This window comes from Python bivittatus, unplaced genomic scaffold (assembly GCF_059951505.1).
Source record: "Python bivittatus isolate LINGU-HERP-01145 unplaced genomic scaffold, Pbiv_v1 ctg000590_np1212, whole genome shotgun sequence".
Taxonomy (NCBI): Eukaryota; Metazoa; Chordata; class Lepidosauria; order Squamata; family Pythonidae; genus Python; species Python bivittatus.
This window is the reverse complement of record NW_028277086.1, coordinates 818,434-836,506: the sequence shown is the minus strand read 5'-3', so window position 1 is coordinate 836,506 and position 18,073 is coordinate 818,434. Positions and strand designations below refer to the sequence as shown.

The 18,073-nt window shown below is 46.2% G+C and overlaps 1 protein-coding gene across 3 annotated transcripts in view; it reads left to right on the top strand.

Moving 5' to 3' along the window:
* BOP1 (BOP1 ribosomal biogenesis factor) overlaps nt 1-18,073 on the top strand; it is a 60,021-nt gene that overhangs the window by 20,645 nt on the left and 21,303 nt on the right. The window lies entirely within an intron of this gene.

The window sequence follows — 18,073 nt, the reverse complement described above, 5'->3', positions numbered from 1 at the left end:
TTAATGGCTCTTCCTGCCTGGCCTAAGGATAGGCTAGTGTGATGAGTATGTTCATATCACTGAGGGATAGTGGGAAGGACCAGCGATGGAGAGGGAGGTTGTTGGAAGCTCAAGGTATAGCAATTATGGTCAGTGAATCCAGAGCACAGCAAAAGATAGTCACTTAGAGAGCGACCGCTTTTGCAGAACACGCTTTATGTTGTTGCTGAATTAACCAAGAACGTATGTATATTTAAACTGTCCTGGCCTGCATTATAGCGGTATATCAAACGGTCCCCTGGACTTCCATTTTCTGTGCAGAGCCAGGGGGTTTTGGGGTGGTTCTTCCATTCCAAAGGCAAGGCCAGAGTTTTCTGAGGGGGCTTCCTATGGGAGGGCCCTGCCGTGCCCAGAGAGCTTCGTCAGCACAGTGGCCGCGTGACAGGAGTCTCTCTTGCAACATCCCCTTTTCTTCTCCTTTCACTTTCAGTGATTAACGGAGATGGTAAGTGATGCTCAGATGTCCCAACTCTGAGAATACTCATGGGCTGAGAATTGTCCTCGCGTGAGCCAAGGTGGGGGAAATCCGAAGGAGCAGCCTGTTGAAATGGAAACTGAAGGACAATTGGAAATTTTTGCTCAGAACCTCCAGACCACAACAAAGAGGTCCTGTTGAATAGCGCAGGGGAATAATTTAACTTTTTGTGTGTGAGAGCAATATTTATAGGCTTTCCTATAACAGAATTCTTAAAGTTCACTCTTTTCCAAGCAGTAAAACCTTTCAGTTTCTCACTTGGGTGCCAAGGGGAGAAGCTCACATCCTGGCATTAAAGGTCTTTGCTGGGGGCTGGTTTTTTCCCCCCCTGTTCTGGAGCACATGGGGCATCCAAACCTGCATTGTCTCATGTGTTGCCTGCAGGGTGGCACTGGACTGGGCCTGGGCAGATGGCTCTGTGTGCTGCTGCCCTCAGAGAGCATGGTGCACATGGACACTCACTGTGTTCTGGCTGAGCCCGTTGGCAGCAGTTTACCTGGGAAAACGTAGCCCATGGCGCCTGCTGGAGGGAGAGGCTGGCATAGCAAGGAAGTCCAGGCTAATGTCTATTTTGGGCTCCCAAGCAGACAGCTGCCCTCTTATTTTGAGGCGGGTGTGGTGGGAGGCCCTGGGCTGAAGAACGGGTGTGAGTGATGCTCTCAATAAAGAGGGAAGGAAAACTCTGCCTGCTGCTTCCCCCCTACTCCCATGACTGAATCTTGAAGTCTTTGCATAGAAGCATATTAATGTGGAAGAAAAAGGAGGGGGGCTGGCAGGGAGAATTTCTTTATCCTGGAAAAAATGACATCAGTGAATAGCTGAAACGATCATCTTTCTCTGACCCAGAAAGGGAGAGAAACCCACAGCAGCTTTGAGGTGAAGAGTGGAAAAATTTTTCCCATTTATTTTCCCCCTCTGTGTGTTGGATCTGTCTCAGCTTACGGACTGCCCTTTTGGAAAGACGTCTGCCTCCATTTCAGAGGGGTCTTCAGGGATCCTTGCCTTGCTGCCGGAACCAGAGTTCCGGAAGGGGAGGGGAGGGAGGGATGAAGGAAGGAAGGAAGGAAGGAAGGAAGGAAGGAAGGAAGGAAGGGGGGAGGGGGAGGGGGAGGGGGAGGGAGGAAGGGAGACTCTGGCACTCTTGGCCCCTATATCCGCTGGTGGTGTCCAGCCTTTATCCACTGCTTTGGGCTTGCCTTGTTTGAGTGTGGCAGGAGTGCATTTCTTCTAACTCTGCAAGCTGCTGAGTAAGCCCTGGTGGCACGTAACAGCTAACCGAGATTCTCTGTTAGAGACATCGAACATTAAGGACAGAAGTGAGGTCACCGCAGCAAAAACGTTTTTCTTCCTGGTGTCCCCAGCAGCCCAGCCTAAATTGACAGGTCTTTTCTTTCCCTGGTATCTCCGTCCATTTCACTGAAATCAGTGGGAGGCTTTCCTTTCTCGGCCAGCCGGACCGACTGCCATGGACACTGGAGGGATAGTAAGGCAAGGCTGTTCTCGAATTAAAAATGGTTCCAAGAACTTTTCTCTGGAGATAGTTGAGCAATCCAGTTAAGGGCCATGGACGTAGCTGCTGTTCAAGTCATGTCTGTATCCAGTTATTCTTTTGTTTTTCTTCTATTCTGGGATTTAAGTATCTTGCAAATTAGGTGAATAGTTTTAATTTAACAGCTGAAATTTATTTTTCCAAAATAAATTAGAGGACCAGCATCTATATGCTTATTTGTTACTTTGAGGAAAAGTTTGGTGCATCCTACTGCCTCTTCTGTACCTGATAAGGCCCAATTTGTTTGTACTCTGTTGCTAAAAATTGGATTAGGTGTGGATCAAATATCAGGCATATTTCTCCTTCCTTGCTTGGCAAAATGTAAAACCCTGCAACTATTTTGTAGACTTTGGTGGAGTTAATAAAGACATTGCCTCAATGTAGATTGTGGACCTTTTTTCATGAGCAATACAGTGAGTTTAGCCTGTTACGTGACTTGGGAGCACTTTTATGAAATGAAGCTATCTCCCCTCTGTTACCAATCCTCTGTACCTGATGGAATTAAAGACGGTTGGTAGAAACACAAAGAAAGGCCATTTTACCCTGAAAATCCAAGAACTTGGGAATTGTCCTGGTTTTTAGAAACTGAGCAACTCTATGGATCCAGTGGAAGAGAAACTATAGAGGACTTAAAATGTTTTAGTGCTGTTGTATTTGGTCGCTTGTCAGCCAGTTTGAGCGAACACAGACACGTGTCTGGAAAGGGAGAGAGTGGCAAGGCAGAAGATCCCAGCTCTTCCTCTTCCTCTTCCTCTTGCTGGGCCGCTAGGTAGCTGGCGATGCTTCCCGGGATGATCGGAGCTGCTCCCCCATTAGGTGAGCCTGGGCTTCCTCCTGCCACGTGCGCTTGTGTACATTTTGCAGCGGGGAGCTCTGCTGCTGACCCTGCGCTGGAATGTCTTGGCACCAAGGCTGCTGCTCTGTCTCTGCTCTTCCAAAGCCCACGTTACCCTGCCCCTGCCCGCCTCTTCCTTGAGGCCACTCCTGCCCCCTACGGCTGCAGCGTAGCTCTTAATTCATTCCCAGTAGTCAGTCGTTTATTCTGCTAGGAGGCTGGGATAATGAGTCCGATTTTGCTTCTTTGTTTGCTGAGCGTGAAGCTTCCGGTGCTGGCATTTGGTGTGGAAGGCTTATCCTTGATCTAGGGCACTAGTCCTGGGGACAAGCTCCCTTGGGGGCAGAGACTCGCTTTAAGTGAAAAGGCACAGAGGATAAGTACTGTGTGCTGATGAAGTAAAATGGGGCTCTCCTTGGCATTAGACTACAAAGAGACCATAAACTTATTCTGTGGCCAGAGCGTCCTGGGCAATGTTTCTGCATTAGAAAGGGAGAAAAATTTATTTTTTTAAAAAAGATATTTTAAGAAAATAAAAGCTGAGCGGAAGAAAGTTTTCTAAGACGATAGAAGACTCCGTCACAGCCTCCACAGAGCCTGGAGGAGGAAGGGAAACTTGTTGGCCGGGGGCTGGGGAGAATTGTTTCTGTGCCAATTGAAATACATGTGAAATGTCTGCTAGGAACTTTGCTGGAAATCCTTAGGCTTTATAAAAACATTACAGGGAGAGGAAAATGCAAGGGATGTAGATTTTAGAACTGAGAAAGAAGAGGGAATAAAAAACAAGTGACAATTCTCCTTCTGCACTGGGCCCAGTGAGCTTTGATAGAAGAGCAGCTGTTCATCAAGAGAAAAGGAAAGGCTCTGGGCCACAACTGAGTGAGCATCCTTACCCCTTGACACAGAGTAGCCGTGCCGCTAAATCCTGAGGATTTTATCCACAATTGTGAAGGTAAAAATCCAGCTCAACAAATGTACAATTCTTGAATTAAGGGTTCCTCACTATACGCAGCAGTGAATAGCCTTTTTTGGCTGAGGGCCTTCGTATGGTGTGCTGAGAGCGCCATGAAAGTAGGAAGTGGCATGGAACCCATTCTCCCTCAGCCAGTCACGTAATGCTTCCAAAACAGGGTTCCCTTTAGTTATTGTGCTTCAGCCATCTGCTCTGGTACAACCAGCTGCCAAACTGATGAACGCTGAAGGTCTACCCATAACCTCCCTCCTCCTCCTCCTCAGGTGCGATTTCACTTCTGAGCAGTCTTTCTGACAAGGAGACTCTTTGCTGTGTTCTTTGTTTTGGGGAAAGAGGCAGCACAGGCATCTTGTTCAAAGCTGACACCACCATAAGTGCCCCTGCTGTGCCTGACTGATGTCCAGTGCCTCCCTTCCTTTTCGCTCTCTGGAGTCACTTGAGGCTTTGTCCTGACCACCTTCCTCTCAGGCTTCCTGAACCAAGGAAGTTCTTGTCTCTCTCTGATCATTATTAGAATCAGGTTTCCTAATTTGCAGACAGTTCTGCATGTGAAACTGCCCTCTTTTCTGCAGTTATTTATTTTTATACAATTTTAAAATTATTTTTGACTCACACATTAGAGATTCCCAGTTAAGGAGGCTAAACTTCCAGTCAGAGCAAGAGGAACAGAGCAGTCAGTTACAGGGAGTGCTTTAGACACCTCTCTGCAAGAGGTCCCATTTGAGACTTAAGTTCCCAGGAACAGGCACTTGCCTGCATGGCAGTTGTCAGAGCAATTTAAAAAATTAGGGGAACAGAGCATTGTCTAGGTGTTATCATTGAACTTGTAAGGCAGATTGAGGGCTGAGGTGAGAAAAAGGACTCTAAGAGGAAGATTGCCTTGGAGAAATTGGAGACTTGATTTGAAAACAAGGAAAAACCTGGCAAACCTGTTAAATGCTATGTGTATGAAGGTGAAATCAAATCATAGACTTGGAAGGGGCAAAAATTGTCTCGCTGACTTCCACCCACCCACCCACTCACTCACTCAAAAGGCAGGCTTCCCATTAACATCCGGTCAAGGACTCAACACTAACTGCTCCACATTACTCCAGCAAACAAGCCAAGCAACCTGCAGCAGTGGAAGGGGACCAACTCTCTTGTTTGTGAGGGATAGCAAGCGGTCCGCTTCTTAGAGTCAACCTTAAAAAAATATTTTCTTTGAGGCAGTTGTCCAGGTTGGGGTGTTTTACTCATTAAGAGTGAGCTGGTTCTGAGAGAGCTCTCCAGTGTTCATAGTGCAGTTAACGTAGTTAACTACCCCAGCCTCTCTGCTATAAATCCACCGGTCTCTGTGGCCCTTCCTGGTGCTCCAGCTAGAGGCAGGTGACTCTATAAATGTAAAATTCCGGAAAATGGGAATTATCTGCCTAGGAAATTGTTCAAAGCGACTGAATTAATAGCAGACATGATATTTGAAGGAGTTTCTTTCTGACATAGCAGTTGCTGATCTTGGAATCTCTTGATGCAACGTCACAAGAGGTATGGAATTTGGCTATTCAAATAGGACGTTTATAATCCCCAATTTCTGTAAATCCTAGGGGTTTTAAAAAAATATTTAAGAGAATGTTTCTAAGGATTACCAGTTCCTGTTACGTATTTAAAACCACAGAGACATCTTCCAAAATGAACAAGTGGCATTTTTGCTGCCTCTACGCATCAGTGTGCTCAGTGTTTTTGGGCTGCAGGCCTCTTGCCAGCTTCTTCTGGTTGCAGAGCTGATGTAGCTTGTTAGGCAGAATGTAGGGAATTCTCTCCTAGTTTGTACTGGTGCCCTTTCTTTGAACAAATGCATCAGAATAAGGAACATCTGGCAACACGTGGGGTCTTCCAGTCTGTAAAGATTTGGAATTGTGTCTCCGAGGCAAGGGCACGGCTAGACACCATGCAAACGCCTTTTCCTCTGACTGGGCCCTCTGCTAGAGGCCTGCCGTTTTGCTTTGATGATGATTTCCATTACGGCTGAAGTTCTGCAGTTGAATCTTGGCAGGAGCACCGGCTCCCCCCGTGGGTTTACTCTGCCTCCTGCAGGAAAGCTGTCTTTAATGGTCTTTCTGAAGAGGAGAGCCTCTGTTTGCCTAAACAAGAGGAATATTGATATGGCAAGCTTGGCACTTCCCTGGGTTTCTTGGCTGCTCAGTTGAACGTTTGGAGATGGTTGGGGTGGCACCCCTCTGGTGAGCCAGAGGCCAAATTGTCTTCCGTTCTTTTCCAATCAGTTATCCTGCCTGTTCAGAAGCAGCAGAACATATAGAAGAAGGAGGGCGCATTGGCAGGGAGACAATAGAGGAAAATCAGCCTTCTGCACAAACAGACCTAACTGCTTAAGAACAGCCCAAGTATGTCATCCAGTCCAAGAGTCAGATGAGAAGAAAGGGGCAAATTCTTGCAGTGAAATAGAACCCAGGATGGAGAGATCTTAATTTAATTCTGCTTAACCATGAATACATAGGTATTCATGAATAATTAGATAATTATTATCATCTAATAATAATTTCTTTACCTTGTCATGATTCTTGGGACCTCAAAACTCCTCCAACTGAATGGATGTAAAACAGTACAGTGAAAAAGTTGAGATTGGGATACTCATGTTTGAGAGAAGATGCAAAGATGTAAATCTCTCACCTCCTCGGTTGATCTACAGCTTCATGATTTCCATTGGTATAATGCCCAAATGTATGATAGTGGTTACTCCTTGTCCCCATTCCTCTTTGCACTCTGGGAGGGTGAGGGGTGTCGGCGGGGAAGCCCGTCTGCCAGCTGTACTTGAGGCAGGAATGCTGGGTTCCATCCTCATCTCCCTAATAACCCTTTGCTGAGTGGAGTCTGGTAAGTCTGACGCAGAATTGAATTCAACTTGGAAACCATTTTTGGGTTGTCGTATGGGCTTAGACCACTCTGAAATGTGGGTTTCCCTTAGCATAAAGCTGCTAAGTACCCAGATAGAAATGACTGTAATTCTTAATCACATTTATTAAGCACGTTTATACTGTGCTGATTTTTCCTGTTGATATTCAGATATTACTTGGATTTTAACAATGACTTACTGTAGTTTTTCAAAAGATGTAGTAGAATGCTTGTAAACTCCCTGTTTATCTACTTTGTGCTTTATTTTTCCCTTTTCTTTCCTTTTCCCTTTCCTTTTCTTAGCTTAATAACAGTTGGGTCTGGCTCACATGGCAAGAAAGGCAGGGTAGCTCCTTTGTAGGGCGAAATAAAGGAGGGGCTCTGAGCAGATCCTGCCACTCCTCCAGGCTGCCCTGGGATAGGGACCATCTCTAGCAGGAACAGTCTGCCCTTTGCTGGAGCTCCAAGAGTGGGTGGCAGAGCGCATGCTCTGCTTCCAAAACTTTCTACTGTGTTTGAGCTCTCTGGAGTCCTCAGCAAGGCAGCGAGTCAAAGTGCTGCCATCCCTGCAGCCCAGCAGCTCGTGGGCTGGGCTGGGCTGGGCTGGAGGTGATTCTGCTGCAAGCCCCCACCCCCCCAGCAGAGTGTCCCGTTTGTCCAGTGCCATGCAGCGGGTGGCCCATGAGCCGTGGGCCCAGAGTGGAGGGTTTCCATCTTTTACTGAAAAACGTTGGCAAGTCCTAGAACGCGAGAAAATGATCAATTCTGTGCCACAGCTCCGTTGGGAGCGGCCATTGGGATGCTTAGAATGGAAAAGTCCAGCTGTTGTCAAAGCTAGGAGCAGGCCATGCCAATATCAACAGTAAATTGCGATAGTGACAGCTGAAGCCAGATCGCCAGGAATTTTGGAGGCAGAAAGGGAAACTTAAATCAGTCTGGAAAGAAAGGGAATTTGCAAGGCTTGGCACAGAAGAGTTTTGCACTCAGGAGGCTGGGTGCTCAGGCCACGCAAAGGAGTGATTATCTATCCCAATGCAAAGCGGGAGGGGGAGAGAAGCCGGTGTGTCCGGGTGAGGCTGCCCTGGGGCTCATCTCGTTCTCTGCAGTGGTGCAGCCAGATGACTTTAAGCTCTGGACTTCACGGAGCTACCGAATCCCCTTCGCTCGCCCTTTCTGCTCATTTTCCTATGAAAATGCAACCTACCCCCCAAAGTTCTGCCCTAACTGTACCATTTTCCCCAAAAGACCCAGTTTTGTATTTACCCAACTGGTTTGCCCATGAATGCAGCTGGGGAAGCTTCTGGGCACAGTGGGGGAGTCACCAGTGACAGTATCTGCAATGATCAATAAGCTAGATTTGTTGGCTTTTTTTATGTGGTGCGTTTATCGGTTTTTTCTTAATTAAATACATTGATGTTTTTTAAAAGGAAAAAACAACAAGGGTCCTATAAAAATGAATAAATTTATATGGTGTAAGCTTTCATGGTCTACAGCCACTTCTTCCGATGCATAGAATATTATCCTGAAAGAGGAGTAGATACACCCACAGCTGGGGGTGAGGTCGAGGGGAAATTATCACCGTCTGCACCTCCCTCATGGCATTTCCTTCTGGTCTCTCCATCTTCTGTTGCCCCCTCCTCCACTCCGTTACAAGAGCTTGGATGTGTGTGTTGTACCCGTGTGTCCTTTGCCCTGGACAATATGTCATGCTTCAGAATTAAGTACGTTCTCCATAGAATCTTGTGTAATGAATGTACTCATAATACTCTTGACCATTTTCGCTGCTTTGATTTGCATCGTTGGAAAAACTCCTGATTGGCTCTCTTATAGGCCTGCTAAAATGTTTCGGATTTCGACTGTTGAATAGCTCCATCATTTTAAAGAAGGGGCACAGCTAGTCTGGATGCCCAAGGGCAGAGGGGCCATCTGCAGCCAGAATCGTTATTCAGTAGGAAAAAGGAAGGGGTCAGCAGTCTTCTCGGATTTCAGGCTCTCCAAATGTCTTGGACTCAGGCTCCCATCATCCCCAGCCACTGGAGGAGGTTGTTTGGAAACATAAGCAATCCTGATAGAGTCATGATGAGTGTGACTTGACCCCGTGCATAGGCTGCCTGCCTGCGTAACAGACCAGGGCCTGCATTTCAGAAACTGAGATCCTGGTGTTGCTTCTGCTCCTTTTAAAGCGGGGGCTATGGGGCTTCCAGTGCCAAGAGGCCCTGGGCCTACAAACGGTGGTCTTCCTGTGCCCTGTTCTGCACGCTGCAACGGGCTCCCCTTTCCTACCCCGCTCCCTGCGATTGGAGCTGACGTGCGCTGTTTGCTGGAGATAAAAAATAGCGGAGGAGTAATGGAAAGACAGAAGGCACAGGAAGGCGGTTTGGTCGTTAGAGACAGAAGAACAGAATTAACGTGCAGTGGGGGATTTGGAGGGAACACTGCCTGCATTGTAATCGGAGAGGGGCAAAGGGAAAAAAGAGAGACCGAGTGAGCGAGACTGACCCCCAATCCCCGGAGGGACCTAGAGAGTAGCAATGAGGAGAGAGTGAAGGATTCCAGAGGTGGACTGGCTTCCTCTTTCGCCAGACAGACACAAGGGAGGCGGGCAGCGCGCCAGCCCCTGTACCTGCACTTCCAATCTGGGCCATTGACAGCTGGAGCTACTTTGTTGGGGAGGGGGAGCATGAAGGGGGGCAGGCGGGTACGCAGCAACATACAACGTTGTAAGGGAGCGGTTCTTGCTGTCGCTGCTGCTGCTGCTACCAACAGGCTGCTCCTAAGCGTTAGTCCTGGAAGGCTTCAGGGGTCCCAGGCCCCTCTGGCCTCTCCTGGCAGAGACCCTCATTTGGGCAGCTGCAGATGTAGTACAGGCAGTCCAGCCTCCCTGGGGAGGGAGCCCTTCCCTCCCAGCAACTAAACTAAGGAAGGGAAGAAAGGCTGCCAAGGCAGGCCCACCAGAGGGGCAGGGGGAGGGCCACACGTGTTTCTAACAGTCTCCCAGATGCAAAATGGGGCCGCAGGCAATATGCACCTTGTGGTGGATCATGTGGTGAAGATGGCAGTTCACTCACTCCCTTGCCCCTGGTTTAGGGTAGGTGGTTGTGTGTGAGTGGGTAGGTCAGGTCCTTTGTTCCAGTTCAGCAGCTCTTCCCCCAGCCATCAAGCCCTCTTTGCCTCCCAACGAAGAGTGTTTGTGAGCACTTCTGTGTAAATATAACAACAAGGTCATCAGTGAATACTTATGGATTCCATAGGTACCTCTCCGAGTAGTTGAATCCTTGAGTTGAAGGGGCCATTTTTATCGATGAATTCAACCCCCTGCTCCATGCAGAAATCGAAAATACAATATACCAAACGCATGCCTTTCTAGCCTCCACTTGCACATATCTAATGAAGGGGACCCCACCAACTCCCTGGATCGTCAGTTTACCTGTCAGACATCTCTTACTGTTAGGATTTTTTCCCCTAACGTTCAATCAGAACATCCTGTTCCGCACTCTGGAACTATAGAATTGGGCTTGGCCTTTCTGGGCAACATCTGTTCAGATATTTGAAGAATACTATCTTATCACTCCCTCGTTTTTTTCAAGGTTTAACATTCCCAGTTTCTTCAGACTCCATAGTTTCTAGTCTCCTGAACATCCTCATTGCCATTCTCTGAATGATAGGTATCTGAATCTTTCTTAAAATATGGTGCCCAGAACTGGACACAATATTCAAGTCTGACTAGCACAGAATAACATGGGACTACTACTTCCTATTATTTGGAAACTATTATGTGTACTTAGAGCATGCCAGGCAACCCCCATGTTATTGGTAAATTTCACTCATGAAATTTAGATCTCATGAATTTTATTTACAAGTATTAAGTTATTCCAGGCAGTTTTGTGTCATCTGCAAATTTCATAAGTATTACCTCTGTCTCCTGCTCCAAATCATTAATGAAAATGTTAACAGCTAACCTAGAACTGAACTGTGTGGTACCCCACCTGACACTTTCTCTTCAGCTTAATGATGAACCATTTAGTACAGTTTTTTGAGCCAGATAAGTATCCACTTAATTGTTTGTACTTAACTAGTTTGCTAATCGGAATAAAATGGATTCCTGGATCAAATGCTTTGTTAAAATCAAGATGTACTATGCCTGCAGCATTCCCACAATCTACTAAGGAAGTTACCTGCTCAAGAAGTGAGATAAATTTGTCAGGGAAGACTTGTTTTTCTGCATGCTGGTTTTGATTGATGACCACATTAAATGTGATTACAGATTTATTTCCTTCTGATCTGCTCTAGAATTTTCTCAGGTGTCACTGTCAAACTGGTCTGTAGTTTCCTCGATCTTCTTTTTCCCTCTTTCTGAAGATAGTGTTTTCTGGAGAGAGTGCAAAAACAGCGTGAAGGTCCAAATTATGCTGATGTCCTTGAGTGCTGAACAGTCATTGCTGTTATCGTTCATCGCAACTTTGAAGACTGGATGCTTATTGTCTAGCATTTTTTCCTTCTAAATCAGTGTGCTGTGTTTCACTTTCTAAACAGCTCTGCATATAGAGAGAGAGTAAGGAAGATGACCTTGATGGAAATATACTAACCTAAGCAAAAAGAACTGAAGCACGTTTATTTTTGCTCTGTTGTTGGATTACAGGTAGTCCCCACTTTAAGAATGAATTCCGTTCCCGAGGTCTGTCCTTAAGGCGAATTTGCATGCAAGCCGGAACAGTATTATTGTATAATACTGTATAAGTGGTATTGTGTAATTAACTTGAACAGTTGTGTACTTAACTCGAATTCTGCTATAATAGGCTCTGTTCTTAACTATGGGTCATCTGTAACCCAGGCGTTCTTAACCCAGGGACTACCTCTTGTGATTATTTTGTAGTTATTTTTGTACTTGTTTTGGTTAATTTTTTGTATTCTGCTGTTTTTATGTTATTTATTGTTGTGAGTTGCCCAGAGTCGTTGGAGTTGAGCAGCATCCATACTGAATGAATGAACAAACAAACAAAGCTCATCTTCCTTAGTCTATTCAATCAATCAGTCAATCATTCAATCAGTCAATCAATCAATCAGTTTATATAGCCGCCCATCTCAGACCAGTGACTCTATACAATATCATCTCTGTCTTCTGCTCTGGATCACTTGCAGTTAAGACGTCACCTTCGCTCATAATCTTGGGGCATGGTCTTCTGCGTCTAGGGGTGTCAGTTGACACGCCCTACTGCATTGATCTTTCCATATAGACCATATGTTTGGCTCTCTTTGGGAGTTCTGATTTTAGCTTCACTCTTTCAGGGTTTGTTAGTCCCTCTTTATTCAACCACAATGTCTGAGGAAGGAAGCATTGCAACAGTTCTGATTAAATGCTGCTGCTGTGCCAGCTGCTGCCTGGATCTTGCCTTGGGTACCAAGAGCCTGGCATGAAGAAGTAGCACTTGAAACATGAATGAGATGCTGTGTAAGACTAAGGAATACCTTGACTTTGCTGCCTCTCCCACCACTATTCACTGAGATTGTTTTAATGCAGAACCTAAACATGTATCACCTCTAATTAATTGTGCTGTATTATGACTTTGGGGGTTCTAGTGCTCTTCCTACTTTCACTTATTTTGGTCCAGGAATGAGTAGGGACTGAAAGTGTCTCTGAATAGGCAGTTGGCCCCCAGCCACTCCCCCAGACAGCTGTGGGTACCTGGAAGATAAAGTGGAAGAAATCTGGATCAGGACTGAACTGCAGTTGGGATAGGCGCGTTGTCACTTTATCAAATCAGCTCTTTTTTTCTTCCCGTATTTCCAGCGCTTTCCCTCTGCTGTGTGCCCCAAAGCGACCCGATAGTTTAAAAGAAGACAAAACTTTGTTCTTAGCAGTTCTTCCTCCTGCTTGATAGAAATCACAAAAATACGATTCTGTAAGTGTGTAAATATCACTTCCACCAAAAGAATTTGTGTCCGAAATGACTCTGCTCTGTTCCAAAAGGTGCACTGACTTTAGTCTCACTCAAGAGGGAGGGACAGCAGGGACGTTGCTATGGGACAATCTCTGAGTATTCAGCTTCTCAGATTTGTATCAGTTGAGCATGCTGTGTGGATCTGATACCCAAAGAAAAAGGTTCAGCCATCTCTAAGATGTATGTAACAAATGAGCTAGGAAGGAAAGCCAGGACCAGGACAAATTCTGCCCAGGGTCCCCTGGTTTGACTGAAAGCTTTTTTGCCACTGGAAACTTCAGGTGAATAAGCCAGTCCCATTTCCTTTTCCTTTCCTTATTAGCAACTCCTGGGTAACTCACAAGAAAGCAGAAATCAAGATGATATTTTTCACTTGAAAAATATAACATCTTGTTAGATTTGAGGAAGAAATCTTGTGTCATAATTCTAAGCCTGCCATTTACAGAAAGATAAGTTATAGACCAGGAAATTTTTCTTGGAGTTATATAGTCAGAGATGGTATATTTCTATGCAAAAACAAGATCTTGATTTCCAGGAATGAGAGTCCATGGCACCCATCTCGCAGTTGCAGATTAGATATTGCTACTCAAGATTGCATAAGAATTGTGTGAGTTGAGAGTGTCACTCTCTAGGGCATCCCACACACTGTTCAGGCGGCCTTTCTTTCGGTATTGATATCTACAACCAGACTGATGCATCTCTGCTCAAGCCTATTGTCTCACTTAGCCCTCATTTGGGCTCAGAAGTTATTTAGAGTTTTGATTTTGCTCTTAATTCAATCCTTAATGTTCCCAATTTGTATTTATTTGTAATTCCAGCTTACTGATACCTTTGAAAGAGGGAGAGGGGTGGCCTCTCAGAGCAGGGTATATAAATCCATAGGTTCACATATTTTATTTATTTTGTTTTTTGTTTTCCAGGCTCAAAGCTGGTATAGATTGCGTAAAGTGGGTTAAAAACGAGAATACATTCTGTTCCCTACTATATTATTCTATTGTATACATGTATTGATTATTAATTCATTATGCAGTAATTTGTGTCTCTTCCAAAAAAAAAGCCATGCCTATTTATTTTTCTTGTCACAAGGAAACACTGTTTTGTCCAGGAAACTTTAGCATGATCAGCATGTGGAGTATCTTAAGGCCATGTTACAGATGCTTTGCCAAAAGGCCGTCCTGGTTGCTGACCAACAGCTATTTACTGACTGGTCATTTTGCTTCCTACCCTCCTCTCAGCCTTTCCCAGCTGGCTTCAGAATTATAGTTTGGGACTATCGGTTCATCTGGACGTCTGCACCCTCAGAGGAAATCTAGGACTCAGCCTGAAAATATAAAATTCCTTTATTGTAGCCACAGCAAGCTCATTTAGCTTCTACCAAGCCAAAGCTTTGGGTCCTAATTATGCAGAGTTCAGTCCCGTGTTTTTTCCTTCCTTGGAGCTGCCCTTTTCTGAGGCTGATCTCTTCTGCCTCCCTGCATCACGCTTTTAGGACGAGCCCCTCTCTTCCTTAACCGTGACCAAGCCAGACGCTGGTGCTTTGTTTCGCAATGTGCCAGCTCCCCATTTATTTATACATCTACTTTGACTAACACAATCTAGCGAAAGAACGGAAGGCAGTGGAGTGGAGAGAGCTCCTCTTTGGGCTGTTTTCCTCCAGGCTGGGCCCACCACCGCCACCTGGATAATCCCTGTCCTATCATTCTGGCTTTCACCAGGCAGCTTGCCAGGGGAGAGCTGTGCAAACTAGATGCCTTAAGACCTGCCTGCACACTTTTGTCTCACATGGTCAGCCTTGCGGAGGGCTTAGGTTGTAGTCACCTGAGCTCCCCCCAACCTCATCCGGAGGGCAGCGAGCTGGGGACCGCTGCAATATTTAACAGCGATCTGGTGGGATTCATTGTTCTAGCTACCAGTTAGTAAACACATTTCATCTAGAAACATGATGAATTACAAAATGAGAAAGTTGATCTCCACCCAGCCTTTCTTCTTGCTGTTTTCAGTTCCAGATTTTAACAGTCCTGTCTTCAATTAACCCAGTCTGACTGAAGAAAAAAATATAAGGAACTGCCTCCTTGGTCCATACTTGGTCTTCGCATTAGGGCATTACCCATGGCTTATGTGGTGCTGGTAATACCCGGCAGTCCTCCAGGGCTTTTCACTGCCCTGCTGCCAGAAATTGCTTTTATTGGCCGGCCAAGAACAGTAGGCCTCCCGAGACCCTGCAGAGAACACTGAGCACTGGTTTCGCCTTGGAGAGTCTACCCCCTTCATCTTCCCCACATGCTGTGTCCCCCCGCCCCCCAGATCTTTCTTCTTTTTCACTTTTGGTAAGGTGGTGTGTTAATTAAAAAAAACAGTAATGTGAAGGGGCGGGGAGTGGTGTGGGGGGTCTGCCGCTGGATTTCCTGGAGCTGAGTGGGGAAAGTGAGCTAGCTGGAAAGGAGCACGGCTCCTCTCCGTGCCTGGAGAGTGGGCTGGCCCTGCTGAGCAGTAAGCTTCTAGCCTGTAGGCAGCTCTGAGAGGTGTGTAAAGAGAGGCCCACCCTCTCTTCTGAAAGACCCTTGCAACTTTAAGAGCTATTCTCCAATTTTCACCTTGGTTCCTATAATCATTGGCCAAAAGTGTGTGACACCAAAGGATACCTGGCAGGAGCCCTGTGCTGGGGAAGATGAAAGGAGCTGCGAGGGAAGGCCATCTCCACCAGCAGGCTTGAAGTCCGTCTGCTGTGAGCTGGTTCTGGGTTTAGTTTGTGTGGGACCCTCACATTTGGTCTCCCCCAAGCCAGCCTCTACCTTTGCAGACACCTGGGCAAAATTGGTGCGGCTTTCTGTTTCAGATGGGTCTCATGGTCAGCTGTCCCCCTGACAGTAGGTGACAGTACTAGCCAGGGAGCCGCCTGTTGCTTGGGCTGCCTCAACTGTTGCTAGACTATGGCTTCCTGGGTGCTTATTTAGCTAACAAGTATGAAAGCGCCATAAAGCTGATCTGTTGGCCCACAGTCTCTGGGTACAATAAATGCCTGCATAGAAGCATCATAATCATTCTGATATTTGTGCGGTGGATGGGGCTTCATGCTGTCCTGGTGGCAACACCCACTGGTGCTTTAGTGGCCCTAATTTGTCCCAAATCTGTGATAGGAAGTGGTACTTGCTTTCCTGGCAGGAGAAAGAGAGCAATATTGAGGAAACGAGATTCAGATCAGCTGGGAGTGGGGTCGTGTGTGTGTGGTTGTGTGTGTGTGTGTGCGCGCGTGCGCACATGTGTGCAGTGAGCATTACATTGTAGTGGTGCTTTACTGAAACAGGTGGACACAGCCACCGCAGTCCCCTTTTGCGTGGCCATCTCAGGACTGTTAGTGGAGAATTGCTTCTTGATACCTTTGCACCTGATGGTTGAAGAGTGGGCACCTTCTGGACCTTTGATAGACATATATGGGTGAGATGTCGATGTTGATCACTGCTCATGAATGGCAGGCAGAGAGCTGAAGAGCGAGTGGATTCCCACGCTTTGTTAAAATAAAGGTGTCATCCTGGGGAAATGGTTAAAAGCCCAAACATTTGTGCCTGTTGTAGAGTTGCTCCCACCAACTCCGCTGAATCCAAACACGTAAGGCCTAATCTAACAGTAGTGCCAGAGGGAGAGTCCCTTGGAATAGCATTCACAGAAATCTCCCAGCAGTTGGCTGGCGCTTGGTTGTCCCTTGGGCCTGACTGCTCTTCTTCCATTCCCAGCTAGCTGATCTGGAACATCCTGCAGGAAGGATGGGAGGGCACCCTGGTTGGTCTCTACATCTTGGGGATAAGGTCATAGTTCTGTCGTGGGGAGCAGGGCAGGGGATGGAGAGGCATCCTCAGGCTACAACTAAATCTGTTGGGAATTTTGTTGCTCCCTTCCCCATCCCCCGTGCGCAGAAGAGAACTCCCCACTTCCATGCCTACTGTTCAAAGTTTGGGAATCATGGAGTCCTTGGGGTTCTCTGAGCTTGGATCTTTTCTTGCAAACGTTTCATTACCTGGCTAGGTAACATCTTGTGCTAAAATGGGATGAGGTTTGCTCTCTATTTATCTGCTGTGGCCTGCTTTGCCAGTGCTGGTGGGGGTCGGGGTTCTGTTTTGCTCTTCTGGTAGTTCATTAATTAGCGTGTGTTGACTGCTTGGTTGTGTGCCTGGTGGTGACTCCCAACTCAGAATCCATCAGCACAGTGTGAAGTTAATGGTTTTTCATCCTTTTGCTGAACAACACAGGACCAACTTCACTTTTACAGAACTAACATGCCAGCAAATATTTTTCTCTAGATAGACAAGGCATCCTTGTGGGCCACCAATATTTATGCCTTATGTTTTTTTAGAAGCATTCAGATCTAAATCTAAATCTTACTAGGCTGCTGGATTTGTCTTAACGTTTGAGGAACAGTGTAGTTCTTAGGCAGTAGTGTCAATTTTCATCCCTCCTTTTGTAGTAGCCTCTATAAATGTCCTCCCTGACAGTTGGTCGGCCGTTAAGATGCAGCAAATGTGTCTTACAGCTGCATTAAACTAAAGAGACGCCTAGCCCAGCATCCTCTTTCTAAAAGCAGGCAGCCAAAGTTCTTCATAAAGCTATTGCCCCCCATTATTTGAGTCCTCTTCCTGCTCTCTAACCACCTTTTAAGCCCTTCTGAGTTCACTGCCAATATTGTATTTGTGGAAAATAAAATCCCATGAATTAATCTTGCTCTTGATGAAAAACGTTGGTCTCTTGAACAAGGTACACAGACGCAACCAGGCGCTCTTCCCCTGCATCACCCCATTCCCCTTCTTGATGCCAGCAGCCTTTCCTGAGCTGTGGCTGCTGTGCTGGCCCCTCCGGCCACCCCCTTGCCAGCCTGTTTTCCCCAGCCTGTTCATGACTGGCTTTTCTCTTTTGCACCAGGTTGCCCGCACTGCATCCTGCTGCCAAGGAGCCTGCCGCACTTTTTTTGCTGAAGTAAAAAAAAAATAAAAAAATACAGATAATTGTCTCTGGGCTTCCAGTACTAAGAAGCGTTAATGCCTTCTGACTTCAAACACGTACCAGCACAAACACACATATTCCTTGTCTAAGTTAACACATTCTACAGAGAGGGAATGACTATTACCCTGAACAATTTAAATTCAAATAGCAATAGCAGGACCAAGATCAGAGTCCATCAGCCAAAGTCTGAAAGGATGTTTATATTGCATTTTTACAAAATATTATCCGCTCATTATATAAACAACTTGGGTTTTATATTATTATCAAGACAAGAAAGTCCAGCCCATACTGATTAGAGCCCCATCCAGAGTTCTGAGAACAGGATGGCCTGCAACTGCCCAAGGAGGCCCCAAGCCCAAGGAGCACTCGTGCTTTGTTCCTCTTC